The sequence below is a fragment of the Chrysochloris asiatica genome, unplaced genomic scaffold (genome assembly GCF_000296735.1).
Source record: "Chrysochloris asiatica unplaced genomic scaffold, ChrAsi1.0 scaffold00003, whole genome shotgun sequence".
Classification (NCBI taxonomy): Eukaryota; Metazoa; Chordata; class Mammalia; order Afrosoricida; family Chrysochloridae; genus Chrysochloris; species Chrysochloris asiatica.
This window is the reverse complement of record NW_006408521.1, coordinates 609,755-632,369: the sequence shown is the minus strand read 5'-3', so window position 1 is coordinate 632,369 and position 22,615 is coordinate 609,755. Positions and strand designations below refer to the sequence as shown.

General features: G+C 41.0%; 1 pseudogene; it reads right to left on the bottom strand.

Moving 5' to 3' along the window:
* Window positions 1-10,425, bottom strand: part of LOC102825401 — a 36,190-nt pseudogene extending 25,765 nt beyond the window's left edge.
* Window positions 10,426-22,615: the final 12,190 nt, after the last annotated feature.

The window sequence follows — 22,615 nt, the reverse complement described above, 5'->3', positions numbered from 1 at the left end:
ACTGCTGCATGTGTACCTTGGCAGGGAACTGCCAGGAGTTCAAGCCAGATTCACATGAGGACATGGAACTAGGGATATCATTTGTAACATTAGATGGAGCTTGGCTGAAAGCATAGAGTACCAGAAACATGGTTATCTGTTCATTATTGACTACACAAAGGTTATTGATTGTGTGGATCATGACAAGCTATGAACAACATTGTAGAGAATGGGTATTCTCGAAAATTTACTTATGCCCTTGAGAAACCTGTACATAGAAAAAGAGGCTGCCATTTTAACAGAACAAGGGAATTCTGAATGTTTTAAAATTAAAAAAGATGTGTGCCAAGGTTATAGACTCTCATCATAGTTACTCAAATCTGTATGCTGAGCAAATAATCTGAGATGCTGGATTATCTGAAGAAGGGAATGGCATCAGGATTGGAGGAAGACTCATTAAAATCTTGCAATATGAAATGATGCAGTCTTGCTTGCTAAAAGCGAAGAGAACTTAAAATACTTACTGATGAAGATCAAAGACCACAGACTTCAGTATGGATTGCACCACCAGGTAAAGAAAACAAAATCGTCACCACTGGACCAATAAATAACATCGAGATAAATGGAGAAAAGATTGAAGTTGTCAAAGACTTCGTTTTTCTTGGATCAACCATCAACACTTATGGAAGCAGCAGTCAAGAAATCAAATGACTTATGTTGTTGATGTTAAGTGCTGTGGAGTCGATTCCGACCAATAGCGACCCTGTACAGGGTTTCCGAACAGGAGCAGAAAGCCTCATCTTTTTCCCGCGGAGCAGCTGGTAGTTTCGAACTGTAAGGTTCGTAGCCCGATTGGTAAACACTGTGCTACCAGAGCTGGTAGCTACGTAACCACTATGCTACCAGTGACGTGTTACACTCTGCAAATCTGCTGCACAGATGTCAGTCCGAGAACTAAGATGTGCCTTGGGCATGGTATTTTCAATTGCCTCATATGATGGAGCTCTGGTAGCACAGTGGTTATGAATCAGGTTGCTAATTTCAAGGTCAGCAGTTCAAAACTACCAGCAGTTTCACAGGAGAAAGATGAGGCTTTCTGCTCTGATCTAGATTTATAGCCTGGGAAACCCTATACAGGGTCGCTATGAGTTGGAACAAATTTTATGGCACCTAATAACAACAAGGAGTCACTTTGAGACCTTCTTTTAACTCCTTGAAGGTAGAGTCCTTGTTAATCCTGTTCATGGTGAAATTCCTTGTACAGAAGCTGACATGTAGCGATTAGTCAATGAAGACTGTTGAATGGAACCATAAGTAAATAAATGGTCTAAAGCTCCTTGAGTGCAAGAGTTCTTAGTCTGATGCTGATTAATTCGTGAATCTCTGCTGTTTGCATGGATTGGTCTTTGTAGAGAAAGCACCAAATGCACAGTACCTAGTTCAGTAAATTGTAGACATATAAAGGCAGCAACTGAAACTTTACCTGCATCTCTGCTCCCCTTTCTTTTAGCACCAGCACCTAGTACAGTTATTAACAGTAGGCTTTAAATTTAATGTTTAATTATGTCCTGTAAATTATATATAATGAATTAATATTTAATTTAATTAATATATGTGTATTGAACAAAAAAATCTACTTGTAGTTTTTTACTGTTATTTTTAAGCAAACTTCTGAAATATCAGGAACACAGTGGCTCTGTAGGATAAGCAGAGGACTGTGAACCACAAGGTCCGTGGGTCCAGCCCATCAACTGTTCTGCAGGAGAAAGAGGAGGCTTTCTGCTCCTGAAAAGATTTACAGCCTCAGAAACCCTATATAGGGTTGGTATAAGTCAGAACCAACTTGATGGCATTTAACAACCAACCCACTGAACTACCGTTTTCAACATCCTCTCTATACTTACTAGCACTCTTTATGGGGTTGTTTTTGGGGTTTTTGTTTCCAAAAATTGGAAAGAAGTAGAATTAAAGAACACTTAGATTGGAGGAGTCTTTGAAGTCATCTGCTCAATTCCCTACCTGATGTATGTAGCAAAACAACTGCTCTGGGCATTGTTTTCTATTTTGGTTTCATAGTAGACTCTGACTGACTTCTCTGAGCTCTGTTCTTATTTCTTCCCAGCCCTGGGTAGTGCGCATCTGCATGACTGTATTAAATTCATTTAAAGATGTAAACGTGGTGTGATCCAATAAGTGTCATTCATCTAGTTCAGCTCAGTATTTTCAGCATTACATAAAGGAGGGCCTTCTGCACCAGAAAGTACTAGAAGTTCTAGAAGTAAGAATGCACTAGCAACATGTTTGAGGTATTTTGGTGGTATTTTGTAGAATGCACTTCTTGACCATCTCAGATACCTTAATAAACAAAACAAGCATAGCTAGGTTGGGCAATGGGATTGTGTAAATTTTCTTTTAACAGTTGCACCCCTAATGTAAAGGGGCCCTGATAATGTAGTGGATTATGAATTGGACTGCTAAGCACAACTTCAGCTGTTTGAATCTACCAGCTGCTCCATGGGACAAAAATAAGTTTCTGCTCTAGTGAATTAATGTTTCTGCTATAATGAATTAATATTTAATTTAATTAATATATGTGTATTAAAAAAAATCTACTTGTAGTTTTTTACTGTTATTTTTAAGCAAACTTCTGAAATATCAGGAACACAGTGGCTCTGTAGGATAAGCAGAGGACTGTGAACCACAAGGTCCGTGGGTCCAGCCCATCAACTGTTCTGCAGGAGAAAGAGGAGGCTTTCTGCTCCTGAAAAGATTTACAGCCTTAGAAACCCTATTCAAGGTTACTATGAGTCAGAATGACTAGATGGCACACAACTACCAACCAATCATTAATGTATCGTTCCTGGAGCTCTCAACTGGAATTTTCACACCTCTCATCTGTTTATAAAGGATCCCTGTTGGCACAGTGGCTGTAATGATCAGCTGCTAACGGAAGGTGTAGGGATTTGAATCCCCTATCCATTTTTCAGGAGAAAGATGTGAAAGTCAGTTTCCATAAAGATTTACAACCCTGGAAACCTAGTGGGACAATCTATTCTGGGTTGCTATGAGTCTGAATTGATTTAGTGGCAATGGGTATCTGTTTACAAGATGCTTTCATGGATCTTATTTTCTTTTTATGAGTGTTCATTTTTCCATTTAAACTCTTCAAAAATATCACTTAGAATGCCTACTCCGTGCCAGGCTCTCTTTGCGTAGGTCATACAAAGAGATGGAGGGTTTGCCTCTGTAATAGTTAGCAAGCTTTGGTTTCCAGCTGCAGAAACAAAACCTGGCTAACTTGTTACAAGGTTATCAGATAGTTCAAAGAAAGCCTGGACTAGCAGGCTTGGACCAGAACAGGATCTGATAGGTCTAGGAAGCCAAGGAAGCAGGAGAAAGCAGACAGCTTCCTAAGGTCATTGCCACTGGAAGAAATGAACTATTTTTTGCATCATGTGACATTTTGTTCAAGTTTCAAATCCCTGGGAAAGAAATTCCAACAAGTCTAGCTTGAATCAGTTACCTAACCTGGGGGGAGAAAAACAAATCAAAACAAAACAAAACAAAATGGACAGAGAGCATCAAAATGCACACAGTGGGAGAAAGATAATTTCCCAAAATAAAAATAAAACTTGTGTTACCACAATAGGAAAATGGATGCTGAACAACCAAAACCAAAAATCCACATAGGAGTACTTTTGCTTTGTTCTCGGAAGATTTCAAACTTGAGGTTTGAAGATGTGACAGATATCCATGAAAAGTTCAATAAAGGAATGAGAGTTGAGTTGAGCAGCAGCAATAATTTGATTAAATACCATATAAAGAGTTTTAAGGACACAATCTGTGAGTCCAGAGAAAAGCATATTGCTAGGCACTGGACTAGCCATGTAGGTTTTATAGAGAAGAAATAGTTTGGGCTGGAATGGAAGGATAGGTAGCACAGGGTGAGGTGAAGTATTTTTTATCATACATTCACCCCGAGTAGATTTAAATTAAAGGTCCAAATCATGTCTGAATTAGAGCAGTTCATATAATTAACAAAAATACTAATTATTGAAATAGTTAAGAGACAAGACATGGAATCTTTAGAAGGCAAGCTTTCACATGAAATTTGTTGTTAAAATGCAGTGGAGTTGGTTCTGACTCATAATGACCCTGTATAGGGTTTCCCAGGAGCAGCTGGTGGGTTTGAACTGCTGACCTTGCGGTTCAAGCGAATCTTGTAGTGAGTGCATTATCCTGCTGCACCATACCAGGACTCCTTTCGCATAGTAACTACTTAATAAATATAAACCATGGTCATTGACTTTCTGATCATTATTTTAAATCTAAGGCTCTTCTGAGTAGACATCACTGATTTTTATAAATGCATATGCCACAGACCTATCCTGTATGCTATCGTGTCGGATATAGCCAGCTACCTAACATTGTGTCCCTGAACCAATAGAAGACTGATTTCTGGGATTTGGCTTTTAAAGATCAGTTAGGGCAGCCACAGCTAGATCACCACCTCAATGAATCAGGGTGCTCAGGTTGATGTATCCATTCTTTGTCTGGCATGCTGTTCTAAGATTGTTCTTCACACTGAGAAGACATTCTTATTCATGTCAAATGGAGTTATTTTGCTGTAATATTTATACGTGCAAACTCCTGTAGAAACAGAAAACAACTTGTCAGCTTCCTCATAATAATTCTTTCACTTGAATGCTATGACCACCTTTTAGCTTCCTCTTCTACAAGCTAAAAACATTCTGACTTCTTTCATCTTTCTGTGTAGCTTCTCAAGTTTTCTTGAAACATAATTTTGTTATGCTGTCACTGTTGCTTGTTGTCAGGATCACTTCCAGCTTCTCCACATGTCCTTTTATACTTTCCAGAACAAAGTTGTATAGACTACATGATCATAGAGAGTTCTAATGACTGGGCCAAAAGCCCTCTCAAGAAAGAACAATAATGAACAATTGTGAAGTGTTTATTATGTGTCATGTGTTATAATGAGCATCTTAGATGCATTCTTCAGTAGTCAAAATACCCCTGTAAATTGGTCACTATTATTATCCCCATTTCACACTTATATAATATTCCAGAGTTAGTGAATGGCATAGTCAGGGTGATAACCACGTCTGTTTGGTGCCCAAACCTGTGTTCTTTCACCCACACAGCATATTAGAGACGATTGAGTTCATAGTAACAGATGATGGGATGACCAAGGCCCCAAAATATCTATTTATATTGGGCCATGGTCAACCAAAACAAAGAAAAGGTTTTTCTTTCTAGTTTCTTATGAGAATGAGGTCATCATCGTTGTCTGCCATTGAGTCGGTTCCGACCCATAGCGACCCTGTATAGAGTTTCCAAGGAGCGGCTGGTGAGCTTGAATTTGACGTTTAAATGACTTTGCAGTCTGGTGCATTAACCCACAGCACCACACCAGGACTCCGAAAATGAGGGTGGAGGAAGATAATTAAGTATCAAACTCATCCAGAAGTATAAAGAAGGAAATCGTTTTCTGCTTCATCAACATGAATTTCTTGGAAGCATTGGAGGTATCAATAGCTCTAAATGAGTATTAGGTGATGAGAGCTGGGTAAAGTCTGTATGGAACTCCTGAAGTTTGGCCCAAAACGAGGGTGATCATATATAATTTATCATTTTAACTAGGGCACTGTCGAGAAAGAAAGAGGACATTATTAATAATTAGGCTTACACAAAAGGTATAAATTGGGACTGTTCTTGGCAAACTGGAACAAATGGTCACTTTGATCATAGTCATTTCCCCACATGGACTCGAAGGTCAAGGAGTGGTCACTATAACAAAAAAATTGATGCCATCCTACCTGATTTCAGGTTGCTTTTCTGGTGAAATCAGTGACAGTTTCTGAGCTGTGAGTCATAAGCCCTCAAATTTTAAAAAGTCCTTTCCCTCAATTCCTATAGCCATGTGACCATCTTCTTCCCTTATCATTAGGTATATGTGTTTGTGTGTGGGTATTTACTAGTTCTTACTGCCTAGAGGCTTCGATATGGATTATACCTCAACATAAAGAAAACAATAATCCTCAAAACTGGAACAACAACAATATCATGATAAATGAAGAAAATATTGAAGTTCTCAAGGATTTAATTTTACTTGAATCCAAAATCAACACTCATGGAAGCAGCAGTCAATAACTTAAATGATGTACTACAATGGGCAAATCTGCTGCAAATGACTTCTTTAAAGTGTTAAAAATAATTTATGTCACTTTGAGGACTAAGGTGCACCTGACCCAAGCTGTGTTAGTTCAGTTGCTCCATGTGCATTGAAAACTGGATAGTGAATAAAGAAGATGAGAGAAAAATTGATATATTTGAATTATGGTGTTGGTAAAGAATATTGAATATATGTACTGCCAGAAGAATGAAAAAATCTGTCTTAGAAGAAGTATACCAAGGGCATTTCTGAAAAGGGAGGATGAAGAGACTTTGTTTCATGTACTTTGGACATGTTATCAGGAGGAACCAGTTCCTGGACAAGAACATCATGCTTGACAAAGTAGAAAATCCGTGTAAAACAGGAAGATCTCTGTCATAGTAGTCTAGTACTGCTATAACAGAACTATCACAAATGGGTGCTTTAAACAAATAGAATTTCATTCTCTCACATTTTAGGAGACAAAAAGTCTGAATTCAGAACATTGGTTCTGGAGAAAGGTCCTTGTCTCCTTTCGGCATCTGTAGGCCCAGTTCTTTGGGTGTCTTAACATCAATCTTCCTCTGGTCCTAGGAGCTTCGCAGTGAGGGCCAAAGGATGCAGTCCATTCCTGGGTTTTCTATCTTGGTGGTAGGTGGTCCCTCTACGCTCACTTCTCTTTCTTTGTATATCTCAAAAGAGATTGACTCAGATGCAGCCTAATTCTGTAGATTGCATTTGGCCTTGTTTACATCATAGAAGTGAGGATTTGCAACATATAGCATAATTACATCAGAACAGAGCTGAACACATCAGATCACATCTTGGGGTTGATTGCATCACATTAGATCTCATTATTAAAGTGATGACACCTCATAACTGCTAAGTCACTGAGAGCCCTGGCCGAGCCAATTTGACACAAAACCTTAACTCTCACAACCCTCATTGCTATAAATGGGCACAATGGCTACAACAATGGGCTCAAACATGGCAATAATTGTGAGAATGGTGCAAGACCAGGCACCAGGGTCATTCTGTTGTACATATGCATGGTATGAGTTGGAACTGACTGAACGACACCTAACAACAACAATATCTAAATTAGTAATAGTACAGCATAGTGGTTACGAATCGGGCTGTGAACCACAAGGTTAGCAGTTCGAAACTACCAGCTGCTCCGTGGGAGAAAGATGAGGCTTTCTGTTCCCGTAAAGATTACAGCCTTGGAAACCCTGTTCAGGGTCACTATGGGTTGGAACCGACTTGATGGCACTTAACAACAACAACAACACAGGCAGTGCCCAGGTTACAAACATCCAATTCATGGACAACTCCTCCCTGCCTTTAATGTTATGTAAATTTGCCCTCACTTTGAAATGATTGAACCAACCCCTACTGGCAACAAATATATTTGTTCACAGTCACCTTCACTTGATGCACATGAAGATATCAAATCACTGAGGAGTCTTTGAACCTTTTCTTGTACTACAATAAGTGCAAACTAGAACCGTATATACCTGTTCCAATCTGCCTACAAATTCTTAAGGGCATAGTTAGGAATAAATCTCAATTACAACCTGGAGACTGCCTGCATCCCTAATTCATATCCAACTGTGTTTCCTTTTGGACATGAGATTTTTTTGTACAATAGCAACTCCTTTTCCTCATCATACAGCTGAATAGGATTGTCTTTGCCCCTAACTATATTTTCTATAACTATTAAAGTTCCATTTCACAGTGCGGGATCGTTCACAAGCAATTTACAATAAATCTAATTCCTGATTCTAAAGATTGGCAGATCCTGTTAACTTAATCCAGATACCACCTTAATCAATGATCATTGATAGCAATCCCACAAAGCTTAGTGTAGCAGCAATGAAAAATCCTCGAAGGTAATTTCCATTCCACAGCAGGTCAACTTTCAAATCTCATTGTTGTAACAAAACGGAGGTTATTTCTCACAGTAGTCAAAACCCAAATGTGTGTTTCTGACCAGCAGGGTGACTCTTCTCCAAGTAGTGACTCAGAGACCCAATTTCCTACCATTTTGTGGCTCTAAGGCTAATCTAGGAAGTGGAACACATCATGTCTACCTAACTTCTTTTGACTAGAATTAGGTCGCTATGGGTCGGAACCGACTCAACGGCACTTAACAACAACAACAACAACAGTCACATGACCACACCGCATTACAAAGAGCTTGAGAAATGTAATCTACACTAGTCCAGGAGGAAACATCCAGGTAACAGAAGTGATTTTTCTGTACCATTCCTTGCCAAGTATTATACCAGGTATAACAGGGTCAACACCTGTTATACTAAATCTCCTTACTGTGTGAATAGCACGACCCACCAAACTTTATCAGCGCTCTTGAAGAGACAATAGATAAATAGACTCAGATATGCCTTTGAAAAATCACTTAACTTCTTTCTATAAGCCTCAATTTCTTCATCTGTAAAAGTCAAGTAAAAGCATCTAGCATCGTTTCTAGTATATTGAAAGCTCTGGTGCTTATTATTAAGATTATTTCTTGTGGTTTCATAGTGGAATGTGCCATTTGCCATGATTTGATTCATGGTAGTTTGTTTTTTGTCTTGCTTTAGTTTTGTAGTATTTTTCTTACTAAGGAAGCTAAATTAAGTGGTCTTTTAATGAACAGATCTGCCTTAAGGCAGGATATTACTTTTCCCAGTGCCCAGGGCTACCTTCAGTCCTGTAAGAGTCGTTAAGCAATGCATGGTAGCTCTAATGCTACTTGGATGCCTGCAAAGTCTACTTTCTCAACACACTGTTCAATTATTTCCCTCTGTATTCTATTTAGGATTTTCATTTTTATCTGTGAAAATAACTTGATTCTGAACTCTTGAGTCCTCATTCGTTATTCTTGCAGGATGGAAAAAATATCGTTTCAAGAACTACTGAAATTAACAGTTGTAAATTGCTCAAAAACTATTGTCTTCAGACCAGATTCCTATTAGACAGCATTTCCTGGTACTATCTACACTGCCATTTTTATTCTGCATTTGCCTCCAGGAAAGAGAATGTCATTAGCTTACATACATATGGAAAGAAAGTGAGGGGCAAAAATCATAATCATAGGTCATATTTGCCAAATCAGATTGTTTTCTTACACATATAATCCTACTAGATAGGAATTGACATCCCATTATTATAAAATGAGCATGTAAGCTGGAATTCACAGTGATCAACTGGCTTGTCCAATTTTGAGGGAAGCTTTTGACTTCAAAGAACATGCATGCTACTTTCTAGCCCAGAGTATCTCAAGCTGTGGTCCAGGCACTACCTACTTTGGGATCATGAGAATCCTAAGCAAAGTCTAAGAAACCAGAATCTCTGAAGGTGAATTTCAAAAGTTTGCATTTTAAATAATCGTCACAGGTAATATTAGAGTCACACTACAAGCCAATTATGTCAGTTGGTTTTTGTTTGTAGGTTTGTTTTCATTTTAGTCATTCGGATGGTAGTGGTGTTTATGTGCCGTGGAGTCGGTTCTGACTCATAGCGACCCTATACAGGGTTTCCGAGGCTGTAAATCTTTATGGGAGCAGAAAGCCTCATCTTTTTCCCACAGAACAACTGGTAGTTTTGAACTGCTGACCTTGTGGTTCACAGCCTGATTCGTAACCACTACGCTACCAGAGCTCCTTAGTCATTCTGATAAGTGTGTACATTTAATTCTCATTTTCTTGGAGAGACTAATTGCTCTATTTTGTGCATTTCTGTTTCATTAGCTAGGTGTCATAAGCCACCCAGTTAGGAAGCTAGAAACCTGGTCATCATCCTTGTCTCCATTGTTATTTACCCTCACATGCTGTTTTTACTACATAAATCTTTTTGCAAACGCGTCCATCTATTGCCATCAAATACTGTCAAACCTTTATTTGGAGCCTTACTGATATTCCTAAATCTCTCTGCCTCTACTGTCTCCTAAGTTGTTTCTCCCTCTTCTTGCCCCCAAATATAGTCTCCATGAAGCCATCAGCAGGATCAACTCCAAACTCGAATCTGCCATGTTTCTGTGATGCTTAACTACTTCCATGGCTCCTCACTGCCTCTAAGAGAAAATCTAAGCCTTTAGCATAGCATGTAAGATCTGCCAGGCTCTACCTCTTGTCTTCCCATCTGGTCTCATCGCGCATCATTTCCTGCCACTTGCTCCAACACTTCGACAGTGCTAACTTTTCTTCTCCGTGTCTCTTTTCCTCCCAGAATGCCATATCTTCCACCTTCTCACTCCAAGACCTGTCCCCCATATCCTGTGCTGATCTAGAAACGTTTCGCTTACGCTAAGACACAGAAATGACTGCCAAACTTTGAGGTAGTTCCTCTCCACAGGATGTTTATATTTTAATCGAGGATGAAAATCCAGTCTCAAACTCTGGATTTTTTAGCGTGTGGAAGACATTAAAAAAAATTACACAATTAAGTTTGCAGCTATGTGTAATAACAGCCCTTCTAAATAACAATTCTTGAATACATTTAGGAAAGAAGAAATCTGCATCCTTACATAATTCCTTACATGAAATTAAATCCCCAATGGATCAAAGGTTTGAATTAAAAAAAAAAAAAAAAGAGTGTTACAAGAAAATACCTTTTAAAATAATCTTGTGATGGGACAAACATTTCTAAGTATCATTACAACATAAAACTATGAAAGGGAAGTTATTGAAATACCAGGTCAATGCATGGAGTGGATAGAGCAAGATCCTATTCCATCTCCTAATTCCAAAAATCCATTTAATATGTTGTCATCGGGTAGAGGATGTATCAGATATTAAACTGATAAGAACAGATGCTACATTTGATCTTAGCTAAAAGGCTGAGAAGCGAGGAAAGATGGATACATTTGATTCCATTGAGAAAAAGGCAAAAAAAATTAATGTAAATATCAGTACAAATATTGCTAAAAGACAGTAGTGAACTGGCTGTGGGGAGCTACGTTTTCTGTACATCCTTAGCATCTGCTCAGGCCAGTTCAACCTTTCTGGAGAACAGTGTGGCAGTATGTGTCAATGCTGGGAAAAAAAAAAAAAAATCAGAAGATTTCCAATTGGCCAAACATCTGGCAGAGATAAACTATTCCTAAGAAAAGTGATCCAGGGGAATGACAAAATTATTGAACAATATCATCAATTAAACATACAAGTAAAGTTTTACTAAAGATAATCAAAAGTGGTTTCAACAATGCATCAACAGAAATTCTCTTCTCTCTTGCGCACACCTTGGAATTTGCAGTGCCTGTCATGTAGTAGATGTTTAATAAATATTTGAGGGAGGAAAGAAAGCAGAAACGGAAGGAGGAAGGATGAGATTATTTGCACAAATGTTCACAGTGGTTGATGAGCTTTTAAATTACTTTTACCTTTAATTTTGTGCTTTTCAGTATTACATTAATTTCCTTCCAAGGATCATGTATAGTTGTTAGTTGCCATCAAGCCAGTACTGACTCACAGTAATCCTATACACAACAGAATGAAACACTGTCTGGTTGTGGGCCAACCTCACAATTGTTGTTATGTTTTAACCTATTACTGCTGCCACTGTGCCAATCCATCTCATGGAGATCTTCCTCTTTTTCTCTGACCCTCAACTTTACCCAACAAGATATCCTTCTCCAGGGACTGGTCCCTCCTGATAATATGTCCAAAGTATGAGAGACTAAGTCTGGCCATGTTGGCTTCTAAAGAGCATTCTAGTTGTACTTCTTCCAACACAGATTGGTTTGTTATTTTGGCAGTCCATTTGGTACTTTCAATATTCTTCTCCAACACCATAATTCAAATGCATCAATTCTTCCAGTGTCTGCCTTATTCACTGTCCAGCTTTCACATGTGTATGAGGTTATTGAAAATGCCATGGTTTGGATTAGGTGCACGTTAGTCCTCAAGTCGATATCTTTCGTCTTGAACACTTTAAAGAGGTCTTGAACAGCAGATTTGCTTAGTGCTATGTGTCATTTAATTTCTTGACAGCTGTTTCCATGAATGTGGACTATTGATCTGAGCAAAAAGAAGTCTTTAACAACTTCAATATTTCTCCATTTATATGTATGTTATTTATTAGTCCAGTGATGAGGATTTTTGTTTACTTTACATTGGGGCGCAACCCATAATGAAGACTGTGGTCTTTGATCTTCATCAGTCAGTATTTTAAGTCCTCTTTGCTTTTGGCAAGCATAGTAGTATCATCTGTATATCGCAGGTTGTTAATGAGTCTTCTTCCAATCCTGATGCCATATTTTTCTTCACAGAACCCAACTTGTATAGTTAGAATAGCAATAGTTAAGGAAAGCTGTGGTTGTAGGGAGGTACATATTGGCCTGTGAGTAACCTTGGAGAAACAGTCATAGACTAAGGACAAAGAGCTTTTACAGGATCAGCCAGCAAGGATAGGTTTTCATTTCAATTGCAATTTCAGGGCTCTCTTGTCACTGAAAACTGGATCATTTTATCCCCAGGTGAAAACTGGAGAGTGTCACCCTAAACATGGTTATTGTTGTTATGTACCATAGTGTATTTTCCAACTCATAGCAACCCTGTATTGTTGTTGTTGTTAAGTGCCGTCGAGTCGGTTCCAACCCACAGTGACCCTTTACAGGGTTTCTGAGGCTGTAAATCTTTACAGGAGCAGAAAGCCTCATCTTTCTCCTGCGGAGCAGCTGGTAGTTTCAAACTGCTGAGCTTGTGGTTTGCAGCCAGATTCATAACCACTACGCTACCAGAGCTCCTTAACAACACTGTATAGGGTTTCCAAAGAGCTGCTGATTAGTTTGAACTGCCAACTTTGTGGTTCAAACCGACCTTTATCTCACAGCGCTAAACCAGGACACTCATGCCTACAGTTCCCCAAACCAGCTTTCCTATGCCTGTAGGAGTCCCTTGAGCAGACTGGACCAACTCAGCCTTCCCCAGAGACGTCTTACCCATATTGGCTCCACCTTTGAGGTTTGTACTCTGGATGTAAATTACTTTCCCTCCTTACCCCCCTCACATTACCTTCTTAGCAGTTTTTCCCCTCAGCCACTGATTTCTATCTTTCAGGTGCCTTAGGCACACAATTCAGTTCTAGTTTCTATATGAGACAAAAGAAAAAAAAAAGTCTGCCTGCCAGGAGAGGAAACAGGATGCTGAAGTGGGGCCTCGTTTGCCCCACATAAAGAGCTTCTGTCTGGATCTTCTCCCAGAGTCCTTGGTGTGGTTTTTCAGATGGAGTTTGGCAAGTCCGAGGGAGTTTCAGTTCCCTCTGTGCTGTGGGAACACTCAGGCCAGATTACAGGAATGCAGCCTCTGGGATTTACCCTTGAAATGTCTCTAGAAGCCTCGGCTGGTGCCCTGGTTGCGTTATCTGCCCAGGACTGGAGACACCCAGGCTCCAGGCAGTTCAGTCCCACAACTGAGCACTTAGCTTGCAAAAAGGGCTTTCTAACATGGCTCCTAATGTTGTCAGGGAGCACCACTTCTTTCCAGAGGAACAGAAGCCACCCTTAGTAACCAAAGCCCTTTTGGATCTTTGGCTTGAGAACTGAAGCATTTCCCGCCTTTTTCATTAACATCAAATAACTACTGACCCTTGACTTGTTATATTTAATATATATTCTGGATATTTCTGTCTGTATTGGTCAGTATTTTCTTTTGAGAATCAGGTAAGGTTGTTTGGTTGTTTTTTCCCCTAATTCGTCCAAACAGGCACTCGATAAACTCACTTTATACCCACTTGGAAGAATTATAGCATAGAGATTCTCCATACAGCATACCAGAAAAATCTTCTTAAAATGCACATATAATCATGTTATTACTGTATTATTGTTGTTAAGTGCCATCATGTCAGTTCTATCTCATAGCTACCTGTATAGGGTTTCTGAAGAGTGGCGGTGGGTTTGAACTGTTAACCTGGTGGTTAACAGTCCTGTGCGTATCCTACAGAGTCCATACCAGGAGTCCATACTGTATCGCTGTTGTTGTTAAGTGCCATCAAGTAGGTTCTGACTCAGTGATCCTGTAAAGGGTTTCCACCTTACAGTTCAAACCCATCTTGTGGCCTGCTGCTTATCCTACAGTGCCACACTGGGACTCCAATACTGTATTGTTGTTAAGTGTTTCATCGAATCATAGTGACCCTGTATATGATTTCCGAGGAGTGGCTGATGGATTTGAACTGCTGAACTTGCAGCTCAAACTGACCTTACAGTCCAGCTCATTATCCTGCATTGGCACACCAGGACATGGTGGAAATAAAGTACACAGACTTAACCTTTTAAATTGAGATTCTGCTATTTGCAAACAGATAGACAGAATGGGAGAGGCTCGGAGGCAGTAGTGACTCCACACCCAGTCTGGTTGGTGTTTTAGAGTTACAGTTTTCCTTTTGTTTGCTTTTGTGGAACTGGCTTAGTGATGGGAGCAAACTGCCAGGGATATTCTTGCGACGCCTGCCATTTTTTGTTGATAGGGCTCTTCTTCTAGTAATAGCCATGTCCTTCATTCAGCAAAAGCAAGGAGCCTTGGTGGTTCTGTGGTAAAACGATTGGCCTGCTAACCAAAAGGTTAGATGTTTGAGTCCCCAGCTGCTCCTAGAAGAGAAAGATGTGGCATTCTGTTTCCATAAAGATCTGCAGCCTTGGAAATCATGGGACATTTCTGCTCTATCGACAGTTGATTGGGTTGGCTTTTTGGTTTAAGCAAAGGTATTCTTTGAATGTAAGATTTTTAGACAGGAGTTTCTTAAGACTTAGAAGGACTTACATCGTGCAATAGATCTTGCCATATAGGGTGGGGCACGTGGAAATTTTCAGCAAAGGAGAAGTGAGATGGGGACCTCATTATTAATCACAATGTTTCTGTGCCGCTCCTCAAATTCCAGTGAAAAGAAGCTCCTTCAATAGAAAACCAATGAGGAAACAGAGTAGAAAAATTCCTGAGGAACCAAATTTTAGAAAGGGGGGACCAGGGCAGTTTTGGGGACCTTGGCAACTAGAAGGACATTGAAAAATGTTATCGCTATCTCTTAGGAATTCATGTTCAGCTTCTCTGGGTGTATTCAAGACTGTGTATTCTCTTCTAGTAAGAAATGATTTTCTCTTTAACTGGCAGTCTCTCTTCCCCAACACTAAATCAAGAACACCTCCTATTACCCAGGTTACTTACAATCCTTTGACCATTCACTAAGGCAGCAGAGCTAAGGTTCTCTGATTGGTCTGGTCTATGGGTGGACAGTCCTCCATTGCCAGACCAATCACAAAGTCTAGGAGGCAGCGTAATGTAACGTCAGTAGTGAATAGCTGCTCTCATGTGGATTACAACATATTAAAGCAGTTCCTGTGGAGAAGGGAGAGTGAAGAGCTGAATCCCCTATAAAACACTCTTAGTAACTCCTCAATCTGCAGGATATTCCTCAAAAACACATTCAGGATCTGGTCTACCTTGCACCCCAAACCTCAGTGTTCAGCTCCTCAGTTAAACTGCTCTGTTTCCCTCTGTACTTCCTTCCCTGGCTCATCAATTTAGAAAACTTCTATTAGCTTTCAAGATTCCATTTGATGTTACCTCCTCAGAGAGATATTCTTGGATCACCATCCTTCCCCGGGAAAATTTTTCATCTTATAAGTCACAGTAGTTTCTTGTCCAGATTTACTGCAGTTCTTGTCACTTAGCTATAAATACAGTGGCTGGAAAAACTTCTTTACTCATTTTACTCTCTCTACCCCTCCAGCCCTTGGATTGGGTTTTATTCATTTTTGTGTTAAGGGCCTAACACTAGGCACTTCCTAGATGTTTGTAAAATGAACAGGTGAATAAGTTAATGAAGATCAAAGACTACAAAAATGTATGCTGCTGTTGTTGCATGTATTGTTGTTGCATGCATTGTTGCAAACTATCCACTACATAGTGTCGTGATTACGAATTGGGCTGCTTTAGAACAAGGTTCTGACTCATGGCTAGCCTCTACGGGGTTTCCGAAGCGCTAATATTAATAGGAGTAGCAACCTCATCTTTCTCCCTCCAGCAGCTGGCGGTTAGCAGTCCAACATGTAAACCAGTACGCTGCCAGAACTCCCACAAAAACACATAAAAAAACAAAACTCTTCACAACTGGACCAATAATCAACATTTCTTTTGGAAGAAGTACTGCTAGAATGTTAAGAGCAATGGTTAAAGCAAGGTCAGTGATTTGAACTCATCCAGCTATGCTGTAGAAAAAAGTCCAGGCAATCTGCTCTCTTAAAGGCTGTTGTTGTCTAGTGCCATTGAGTTGGTTCCGATTCATAAGGTTACAGCCTAGAAAACTCTAGGGGGCAGTTCTCTTCTGTCATGTAAGTTGACATTGACTTGATGGCACACAACAACAAATGACCTATAGAAAAGAGCTTACAGAGGCTTCAGTAATGTTTAACTCTGCATCATTATCAAAGCACTTTGTATTGGAACCACGTTTGGAACACACTGGTTGCAGAGCAGTCTTCGACATTGTATTTAAATTAATTAAGCTACACCTAGCAGCTGGTGTGCTGGTTGAGGGATGGGAGGGGAAGAGACTTGGAACAGCTAACAGATTTAATTGGGGATGAGAAAATCACAGGATTTCTGAGGAAAACAAATGTTTTGCATTTCTCAGGGCCGATTGGGTTTTAAACATGCTTTCCCATTGTCATCGTAACTGTTCTGATTTATGTTATCCAGATCATTGCCCTCAAATCTAAGTGAGGATATAGGCTAACCATGTAAAGTGAATCTCTCTTTTAGAGGCTAGTATAAAAGAAAAGCAAGAATTCTAGACACTAAGAGACCAAAGGGAATAAGAATCTCTTCTTTTTGGAGACGTACAGCCTAGGAGAATTGTCTGGTGGTAGGAGGCTGAAGAATATTGAAAGTCCCATGGACTGCCAGAAGAACAAACAAATCTCTCTTAGAAGAAGTGCAACCAGAATGCCCTTTAGAGGTGAGAATGACAAGATGTCATCTCTTGTTCTTTGGACATGTTCTCAGGAAGGATTGGTCCCTGGAAAAGGATATCATGCTTGTTGTTGTTGTTAGGTGCCATGGAGTCAGTACGACTCTTAGCGACCTTATGCACAGCATAACGAAACACTGCCCGATCCTGGGCCAACCTCACTATTGTTGCCACACTTGAGTCAATCAATGCTGCCACTTGGCCAATCCAGCTCGTTGGGGAATCTTCCCTTTTCCTCTGACCCTCCACCTTACCAAACATGATATCCTTTTCCAGTGACTGATCCCTCCTGACAATATGTCCAAAGTATGAGAGATGAAGTTTGGTCATCTTGGCCTCTAAGGATCACTCTGGCTGCCCTTCTTCCAAAATGGCTCTATTGGTTCTTTTGGCAGCCCATGGCACTTTTAATATTCTCCTCCAACACCATAACTCAAAGGCATAAATCCTTCTACGGTCTTCCTTATTCACTGTCCAGCTTTCGCATGCATATGAGGTTATTAAAAATACCATGGCTTGGGTCAGGCGCACCTTACTCCTCAAGCTGACATCTTTGCTCTTCAACACTTTAAAAAGGTCTTGTGCAGCAGATTTGCTTAATGCAATGCGTCATTTGATCTTTTGACTGCTGCTTCCACGAGTGTTGATAGTTGATCCAAGAAGAACGAAGTCCTTGACAACTTCAATCTTTTCTCCGTTGATAAGTCCATTGGGGCTGAAGCTCAGTAAATGCTTTTCTGGGTTGTGAGACGTATACTACTCAACTCTATGGAAAATTATCAAACATCCTATGCTATTTAAGGATAAATCATCACCTTCTACTGAAGTACTTACTATCTTAAATACATTTTTATTTTTGTGAAGAAAAAGCTTATTTTTTTTCTCTTACTCTTTTTGCCAAATTTATGGGAAACTTAGTCCCCATCAAATAATTAATTATCACTTGGTGGTGATGGTGGTGTGTCGTGGAGTTGGTTCTGACTCAGAATGACCCTGCGTAGGTTTTCTGAGGCTCTAAATCTTTACCAAACACCTAATCTTTCCCCTGCAGAATGTCTTGTAGTTTTGAACTACTGACCTTGAGGTTAGCAGGCTGAATTGCAACCATAGTGATTTTTAATTTGGAAGTTAAATAAAACTGAAAACAGCCAGTTCCAAGCCTACACAGTCCTTTAAATCCACTGCAGGAACACTACCAGTCTCCCACCACTTTTTCTCTTGCAGGATTCTGACTCGGTCTGACTCAGTAGTTTCATGTATTTCAAGGCTTACACAGCAAAGCTTCTAGGAGGTTTAGATTTAGAGGGCTGAGTTTGTAGTATTTTTCAAGATATGGTCCAGGTCCCACCCCATCAGTCACCTGCATAATTTAAAAAGCAGAATCTCAGGCCCTGTCTGGGTCTGTTGAATTAAAGCCTCTAAAAGGCTTTGCATGTTTTATATGTTCCCCAAATTGTACACCAATTTTAAGGTCAAATATATAAAGTTGATTGTGTAGTCATATTGTTAAGTGCTTTCAAGTCAGTTTGGACTCATAGTGACCCTGTATAGGGTTTCTGAGGTGATAAATCTTTGCAGAAACAGAAAGCCTCATCCTTTTCCCACAGAGTGGCTGGTGGGCTTGAACTACTGACCATGTGATTTTCCTACCACATCAGAACTCTTAAGTAGCCATAGCTAATGCCAAAACTAGGTGTCCTGCTGTGGCGCTGTAGGTTAATGCGCCAGACTGCAAAACTGTTTGAACTGGCGGTTCAAGCTCGCCAACTGCCCCTTGGAAACCCTATACAGGGTCGCTATGGGTTGGAACCAACTTGACAACACTTAACAACAATGCCAAAGTTAATTCATTTCTGGTTTAAAATAAATAAAAATTGATGACTGATAACAGCTGCCTTGATGTTATTGCTAAATGCTGTCGAGTTGGTTCTGACTCATAGTGACTCTGTATATGGTTTCTGTGGAGCGACTGGTGAGCTTGAATGGCCAACCTTGTGGTTCAAACTGACCTTGCAGTCCAGCGCATTAACCCACAGTGCTACACCAGGACAACATATATAATAATAAACCTGAATGTTCAGAGAATTGGGGATTGTAGTTAGCTTTGTGGTAAATTTGTCCTTAACCGAATATAGGATAGGCCCCAATTTCTGAGCCTAGTCATTAATTCCCACATTTCCTGAAAGGCGATGTCACAGGCACACCATGATTTTATTTGCTTGTCGGACCCATGCATTTAAGTCAACAGAAGTTGTGGAACCTATGTTTGGTCCAGAAGCAATGTCAGGGGCAGATTACCCAATAAGCAAGATACTTGTGTATTGGGTACCCAGTAAGCATGGGTGTACTTGTGCTTACTTACTAATATGCGGTGGTGGTGGTGGTGTGCCATGGAGTCAGTTCCAACAGGGTTTCCAAGGCTGTAAATCTTTATGGGAGCAGAAAGCCTCATTTTCCTCCCATGAAACAGCTGGTAGTTTTGAATCGCTGACCTTGAGGTTCACAGCCCGATTCGTAACCACTACACTACCAGAGCTCCTTCTGTACCTGTTAGGGATAGTAAATTTCAAGAGTCTTTGAGTCTGAAGGAAGATGCTGTGAGTTAGGAGAGAGACAAATAGATGCCAGTCAGACCTAGAAGAAGAATCTTTGATGTTACGGTGCTATAGAGTATAAAATTCAAAGACTTTTTGCCTGTAAATGACTCCAACCAAGCAGAGCTTAATCCCATTTGTGCTCTGGTTTAAGGGTTCGGATGCCAATTTTTCTTAAGTACCTCATGTACCTCTGACAATTGAACTGCCAAAGTTTGAAAAAGAGTGTATTTAAAGGTGTGTTTGGGGATCACTTCCCAAAGCCAGTACTCACAGGAACATCCTGGGCCTGTCCTTTATTGTTTGCCTTGTTGTGATGTCTTACTCTGAGAACCTCAGAGACTCTCAGCCTTTCTATCTGCAATAGTCTCTCCCTGCTTATATGACACATGACGGATGGCATGGTTGTGGGAGGAGATGCCTTTGTTCTCTGTGCCCTATAAAAGGTCACCACCACGGGAAGACAACTTAGGAAACTTATCAAGGTATCTGATTTCCCTCAAGGGGTGATCTATGTTTGCCTTTTCGCGTGTTTATTCTTAAGACTTAACAAAGTCTGTGTCATATTTATACCTTTGAAGATGAGGTCTTTTCTCCCCTATAACAATGGAAAATGTAAACCAACCAGAAGCTGTTTGACTGTTCTCGCGAGGAGTACCTCTTCTCGGGGAGCCTGGTGTGGCGCTGTGGGTTAATGCACCAGATGGCAAAGCCTTTTGAACTGCAAGGTTGGCTGTTCAAGCTCATCTGCGTCTCCTTGGAAACCCTATATGGGGTCGCTATGGGTCGGAATCGACTCAGCGGAACTTAACAACAACAACCTCTTCCAGGAGCAGTTCCTGTGGGAGGATCTGGCCCCGGGCAGACAGTGGTGAGACAGATCAGCAGGCGGATCAGGCTACTGTGGGCCACTACGCCCAGCAGCAGTGGGCACTCATGGAGTTCAAGAAGCCCATCACCTGCCCTCGGCTTTGCCTGGTGATTGGCTCCAGGCTTGACGCAGACATTCACGCGAACACCTGCCAGCTGGCCTTCCATGGCACCCTGCTGCCCGGGCTGGAGGACAAGAACTTCACTGAGCGCTTCCTGCCCAAGCTGAAGGTGGACGAGCTAAAGGTCACACGGCCTCGTGGAACGGTGATAGATGACTACAGTGTGATCGGCCGTTCCCTGTTCAAAAAGGAGACCAACATCCAGCTCTTCGTGGGACTCAAGGTGCACCTGTCCACTGGGGAGCTGGGGATCATTGACAGTGCCTTCGGCCAGAGTGGCAAGTTCAAGGTCCACATCCCTGGTGGCCTCAGCCCCGAGACCAAGAAGATCCCGATGCCAGTCCTCAAAAAGCGGGGCCAGGCTGGCGGAGGGGAGGTGACCAAGGAAGAGGAGGCACCTAGCGGCTGGAGACTTCACAACCCGTTACACTCAGACTGACATTCAAGCGTTATGCCTTCTAGACTCACAAGCGCATGGTTCAGTCCCCTTGACCACTGAACCTGCTCCTAGATCCTAGATCGCAGTGCCATTGTCTACCACAAGAGCCTCTCGACCCCAGGTCTCTCCCCATGCCAGTGGTGAGAACAAAATCCAGGCCTACCCAGCCTCCACCAGGCTTCCAGACCAACCAGTACCTGGGCTGTAGCTGGTGCCCAGGAGGCTGTCTGCCTGGGGCCACCTGCAGCCCATACCCACCCTGCCCCCAGGCAGTGGGTCACTTGGCAGCTGCAAATAAATGTCTTGAGCCCCACCCCTCCCCACCCCCCAAAAGTTGTATTGTTCACCACAGATTAGTAAATAAGCACAAATAAACCCATTTGGAGTCCTGGCATGGCACTGTGGCTTAATTTGCTGGGCTGCAAAGTTGGTTTGAACCACAAGGTTGGCGGTTCAAGCTCACCAGCTGCTCCTCGGAAACCTATACAGGGTGGCTATGAGTCGGAATTGACTCAACGACACTTAACAACAACAAACTTATGTTTACTTGCTTATTTGGTAATCTGACACTGGGCAATGGGCTGATGGCAGAAGTGAGGGCAGAGAGAGAAAAGAGGTAGTACAACTCAGAACTTTATCAAACAAAAATGAAAACCAGTCGAACGTTAAGAGCACTCATTTCCATGGTCTGTCTCAGACCAAAAATGAAGAGGGAGGAATGATGTCCAGTGTTGAATGGCTGGTTGGGTACAAAGACAATAGTGGCTTCTGCTTGATCAGTATTCCCTGAGATGGACAAGTGGGAGAAGACCAACACATACAAGCACTGAGAAGTCAGAAGAAAGTCCACCAGGGAGAAAGCCATAGTAAACACTGCGTAATGCTGAATGGCTAGCATTTCCCTGGTGCATAAAGCGCAAGTGCTGGGGACTGCCTAGAATTATTTGGAGAGATTTTTGGAGTGATTTTCTTGTAGTTTGCAGATGTGCATGCAACTAGAGAAATACTCCTTTGCTACTGTTTAAATAAGACAATTTTCTAATGGGTAAGGAAAGTGGCAATGTAACTACCCCTTGTTGGAACTTTTTCTCAAATGCATTTCTAAAATTCACATTCCTACCTTGGTAATTGGAGCAGAGAAAGTCAGCCTGCAGTGGTAAGAAAGAGACTAGTCTAGCTGTTAATCAGAAGGCCTGTATTCTAATGCTTAGGGCCATTTTCTGCTACATAACCTTGAGCCTTAATTTCCTTGCTGATCTACCACCTAGGGGTTTGCAATGATGAGATTAATAATAAACGGGGACGTGCTTGCTATACAAACGGAAGATGGGCTGATGATAACGGAATTTGCTTTTGATTGAGGATCTTTGGCCATTAGTGAATAGCCCTCTAGAACAGTTGTTCTCAGGGCTGTACCTAAGAGCTTTTCTGTAGAAATTTGAAAAAGAAAATGTATGCCTTGATATTCTGA